The 6,000-nt window shown below is 38.5% G+C and overlaps 1 pseudogene; it reads left to right on the top strand.

Moving 5' to 3' along the window:
* Window positions 1-3,831, top strand: part of LOC127675590 (abl interactor 2-like) — a 29,280-nt pseudogene extending 25,449 nt beyond the window's left edge.
* Window positions 3,832-6,000: the final 2,169 nt, after the last annotated feature.

Below are 6,000 nucleotides of genomic sequence, written 5' to 3' on the forward strand. Positions count from 1 at the left end.
GTTAAAAGACTTTGAATCTTTAAAAGACTTTGAATTTTAGAGATATTGGACATTTTAAGGTGAATGAACTTTTAATATGTAAAGACTGTGGAACTTTTAAAGTAATTTAGATCTTGGTGATGAATAAGAAAGTAAGGGTTGAGGCTAAATAGTGATGTGTTTGTGTGTCAAGTTGACAAGGGGTCAATTGTACTGGCTAGTTTTGTGTGTCATGTTGACACTGGATGTATTTATCACAGAGAAAAGAGTTTTATTTGGGGAAGTGCCTCCAGGAGATCCAGATGTAGCGCATTTTCTCAATTAGTGAACAAGTTGGGAGGGCCCCTTGTGGGTGGTACTACCTTTGGACTGGTGCTCTTAGGTTCTATAAGAGAGCAATCTGAGCAAGCCATGGGAAGCAAGCCAGTAAGAAACATCCCTCCATGGCCTCTGCATCAGCTCCTGCTTCCTGACCTGCTTGAGTTCCAGTCCTGACTTGTTTTAGTGATGAAATGCAATGTGGAAGTGTAAGCTCAATAAACGCTTTCCTCCCCAACTTGCTTCTTGGTCATGATCTTTGTGCAGGAATATATACCCTGACTAAGACACTAATTAAATATAAAAGATAACTTCAAAAATGACAGGAAGTAATAATCACTATTCCTTAATATCTCTTAACATCAATGGACTCAATTCCCCAATAAAAAGTCATAGACTAATGGACTGGATACATAAATAGGATCTTAGATTTTGCTGCATACAGGAAACACACCTCAGTGTCAAAGACAAAAACTACCTTAGAGTAAACGTCTGGAAGACAATATTACAAGCAAATGGTCTCAGGAAACAAGCAGAGTAGCCATTCTAATATCAGATAAAATTGACTTTCAAGCTAAAGTCATCGAAAGAGACACTGAGGGACACTTCTTGCTGGTCAAAGGAAAAACACACCAAGAAGAACACTCAATCCTGAACATCTATGCTCCAAATGCAAAAGCATCCTCATTCATAAAAGGAACTTTACTAAAGCTCAAAGCAGACATTGTACCTAACACAATAATTGTGGGTGACTACAACACTGTACTTTCCTCAATGGACCAATCAGGAAAACAGAAACTAAACAGGGACACAGTGAAACTAATTGAAAATTTGGACCAATTAGATTTAACAGATATATATATATATATATATATATATATATATATATATATATATATATATATATATATATATATATCGGATATTTCACCCTAATGCAAAAGAATACACCTTTTCCTTAGCACTTCATGTTACCTTCTCCAAAATTGACCATATAATTGGTCAAAAGACAGACCTCAACAAATATAAGAAGATCAAAATAATCCCTTGCCTCCTATCAGAGCACTAGGGAGTAACAGTGGTCTTCAATAGCAACAAAAACAACAGAAAGCCCACATATACATGGAAACTGAACAATAATCTACTCAATGATACCTTGGTCAAGGAAGAAATAAAGAAGGAAATCAAAGACTTTTTAGAATTTAATGAAAATGAAGACATAACATACCCAAATCTATGGGACACAAAGCTGCCCTCTATCTCCATATCTTTTCAATATAGTACCTGAGGTTCTATCTAGCGAAATTAGACAACATAAGGAGGTCAAAGGGATACAAATTGGAAAGGAAGAAGTAAAATTATCTTATATAAAGAAGCACCTTAAGAAATGCTCAACATCATTAGTCATTAGGGAAATGCAAATCAAAACAACCCTGAGATTTCACCTCACACCACTCAGAATGGCTAAGGTTAAAAACTGAGGAGACAGCAGTGTTGGCAAGGATGTGGAGAAAGAGGAACACTCCTCCACTGCTGGTGCGATTGTCAGATAGTACAAGCACTATGGAAATCAGTCTGGTGGTTCCTATAAAAACCTGACATGACACTTCCGGAGGACTCTGCTATACCTCTCCTGGGCATATACCTAGAGAATTCCCCAGCATGCAGTAAGGACACATGCTCCACTATGTTCATAGCAGCCTTATTTATAATAGCCAGAAGCTAGAAAGAACCCAGATATCCCTCAATGGACAAATGGATACAGAAAATGTGTTATATACACAATGGAGTACTATTCAGCAATTAAAAACAATGAATTCATGAATGTTTTAGGCAAATGGTTGGAACTGGAAAATATCATGCTAAGTGAGGTAACACAATCACAAAAGTATACACATTGAATGCAATCATTGATAAGTGGATATTAATTATCCCTGAAACTCTGAATACTGAGGATACAATTAGCATATGAAGTGCTTCCCATGAAGAAGGAAGAAGAGGGCCCTAATCCTGGAAAGCTTGATCCAGCATTATAGGGGAGTACCAGGACAGAAAAGGGAGGGGGAAAGATAGGAGAATGGATGGAGAGAAGAGGACTTATGGGACATATGGGAAGGGGGAGCTGGGAAAGTGGAAAGCTTTTGGATTATAAACAAATAATATATAAAATAAAAAATAGAAAAAAAGAAAATTAAAAAAAAAAGTTTATGTCATGCAGATTGATGTTGTCTGTGTTCCAGCAACTAAATTTGGTACACAGAAGAATATTTTACCTAATTGATTTTATACTTCCTTTTGCCAAATGGTTATGCTAATTGTTCCTTGTGCCTGCTTCACTGTATACATCTTTTGCTATGTAAATGTCAACCCATCATGCTTAAAGGCTCTTGCCTCAAAACAGAAAAATACAGATTCAAACCGCCTCTTTGTGTGTGGTTGTGTCTGTCATTTTGCCTAACCTGTGCCTTTTCCTGATACCCAAAAGTTTTCACTCAGATCTAAGTCTTCCTGGCTGGGACCACCTGAGGCAACAGTTGATATTCATAAAGAGAATTTTCAAGAAGAAATATTGGTATTTTGACCAGGATCCATAAGATTATTTTGCAAGCCAACCTTGAGAGGTTCAATTTGTTATATTCAAAAATCTATCAACTACATAATATTAGATTGGACATGGTGTAAATGTGAGTACCCAGAATATGAAAATGGGTAGACTGCCACACACAACACTTCCAACTCAGAAGTTCCCAATTACCCCTATCTCAAGGAAGGGGACATTTGTGCAGCACTCCTATAAAAAACTGGAGCCAGTATGTCTTCCAGTGGTACCAAATGATGATATACTTAGTCCAACCTGTAATATGACTCCCTCGCAGCAGAGCCCTGTTATGACAGCTTCTGTCAATCAAAGAAATAGAACTTACAGCAGCAGTGGGAGCAGTGGTGGAAGCCACCCAAATAGTCAGATCAGCAGTTGGGAGTACAGCGGAAGTGGAGTGTCGGGGTTCCCATCACGTTTCCTACTCTGTCTCCTCCCAGCATCTTTCCAGGTCATTTTGTTCAGTTCTACAGCATGAATAGGCCCGCCTCTCACCATATGCCATACACAATAGGTGTACTCCTTCCATAATTTTACAAACAAGCCATCAGAATCAGATGAATGGAGGTCATTTTTATAACCAGAATCCAGTCTCAGACATACCATCTCCACCACCTCCTGTGGAAGAGCCAGTCTTTGATAAATCCCTACCTCCACCACCTCCTCCAGAAGATTATGAAGAGAAGGAAGCAGCTCTGGTTGAGTACAGTGACCCTGATACTGAAGAAGACCCACCATGCACACCACAGTCTTACTTGGAAAAGGTTGTGGCAATTTATGATTATACAAAAGACAAGGAAGATGAGCTGTCCTTTCAGGAAGTAGCCATTATACATGTCATCAAGAATAATGATGGTTGGTGTGAGGGAGTTATGAATGGTGTGACTAGTCTCTCCCCTGGGATCTATGTTGAATCCATCATGCATTACTTGTAGTAGAGCCAGGCACAGCAGTGCTTCTCTCTTGGGAGGTCAGGTTTTCCCAGATTAGCCAGAGGCCTTGGTATTTTCCTCCCAATGAGATGAATGAAGCATACAGTTGATAAAGTTAGTCCTTTATTACTGTTTTGGTTTATCCCCTAGTATCAAAGACTGAAAGCCAAGTCTGAACAAGTGGATCTTCTTGCTGTCATTTGTATTATGCTATCTAGATTGAAAATGTGACCATTTCTCAGTCATGAAAGGCATACCAATATGAACATGTAGCTAAAACACATTAGACCAAGACTGACTTGAGAAAAAAATATCTGGGATCTTTCTCAGGAATACTGTATACCCTTGGATTGCTCATTCTGCAGAATCTGTGACTTTGGCTGCTCACTGCCTCTGCCTTGGGGCAAAACTCGTGGCCTGGTGGGCACACTTGCCATTTACTTTTAGTATATGGAGAAGGAGTATATGGAGAAGTGTTTCAATACTTTATTAAACTATTTTTCATTCCTTAAAAAGGCTGTTTTTCTTATTTGATGCTGTAAATCCTGTGTTTTCCTAGCACGGAGTGCGCTAGGTGAGTTAATACTCAACTAGCTTGCATCCAGTCCTGTTTGTAGATTATAAGGATGACAAAATTTGAAAGTCTCCAAATATTATCCGGGTTGTTAACAGTTGGATTTTAATGCACTGCTGTATGAGACTCCACTGCTGATAGCAGCCAGTGAAACTGATGGGAAATAGAGTGTAGGTACTTCTTGCACTGAGGTGAGCTTGTTGGACAGGAAGGCTCCTAAGGATCTCCAGCCTTATGTATTGTTTCAGAGTGGGGCCTAGGACATCAGAACAGCTATTACTGCTTTTTTTTGATATTCAAAACCATCTCCTCCCCCCGCCCCCTTTTTAGCAGAGTCTAGTTGTCAAGTCTCTAGTCAGTCATTGGACTAGGAATGAAAGGCTCCTACTGTGCTCTTGGACCCTTATCAATAACTGTATTAGAGCTGTTGCCAAGTCATTTTTATTCTCTCAGCTATAGAAAAATAAGTATCCTCCTGATTTAAAGTGATTAGACTCTAAAATAGCACTCCTAGTAATAGTCTGAACCTTTTAATTCAGAGTAAAGACTGTTCTGTAAAAGAGTAATAGGGTAAAATATTTACCCAGTCACACTGATGAAAATCAGTAAGTGTTTGAAATGATTGGCATCTCCCTCATATACTGAAAAGGAAGAGCAGGTAAAACTCTTGTAATCCAGATTCAGGCCTTCCTTGCACATGCTGTCTAGAGATGATAAAATGAGGGCTGTAGATGTAAAAAGAAGCAGACTGAAAGGCATTAACACTCAACTGGTAGATGTGTTGTTTGCACCTGCAGCTTCACTGTGCAACTCTGATGAAAACAGTGTCCTTCTCAAGACCTTTTGGCATTAAAATCACATAGTTTTGTTTGTTTCAGCTGCTTCTAGACTCTCAAATACTAGGATTATAAGCAGGAACCACTACAACAGGAGCAGCAGGGGTTTTTTTGTTTTGGTTTTCATTTTATTTTAAAACCACATTGCACATCAGCTATTACACTTTTAGATTTTTTTTTCTAAATGCTTTGGTTTCTTTAACTTGCTCCTAGTACACTTTCTACTTCCTGGATTTGTTAGGTCATCTTTCCTGTCTTCAGGATATGTCTCTGAAGTCTTCTGGACTGTTATCTCCATTAGGGACACAAGTAAGACTATATATGAACGTATAACTCTGTTAGTATTGGTACATGGAAACTTTTGAAAATAGTTGCACTAATTATTTATATAAGTACCCTATTTCTGAACAAGCTTGGATTAATAAGACAGTTGGTAACTCAACAAACAACTAGCTTTTGTAGTCATAGAAACAACTGGTGGTAGACACCAGGAACACAGCTTACCCTCTGGAACCCTGCTCAATTGGGGTTTGCATAAAACACTTGTGAAATCCTTTATGCTGAAGACTTGCACTGGGGATAATCCCTGGGAAAGATGACCCCTCTTGTATTATTAAGTACTGATATGGTTTTAAAAACAAAATTCAAAATACTGTCTTTGGCCTTTTCTACCAATCTTAAATTTTTGTGATTTTGAATCCTATGAATTGTCTTGGAAGATACTCTATAACAGTGAACCAGGCCTACAGTTATTGGAGGCTT

Source organism: Apodemus sylvaticus, chromosome X (genome assembly GCF_947179515.1).
Source record: "Apodemus sylvaticus chromosome X, mApoSyl1.1, whole genome shotgun sequence".
Taxonomy (NCBI): Eukaryota; Metazoa; Chordata; class Mammalia; order Rodentia; family Muridae; genus Apodemus; species Apodemus sylvaticus.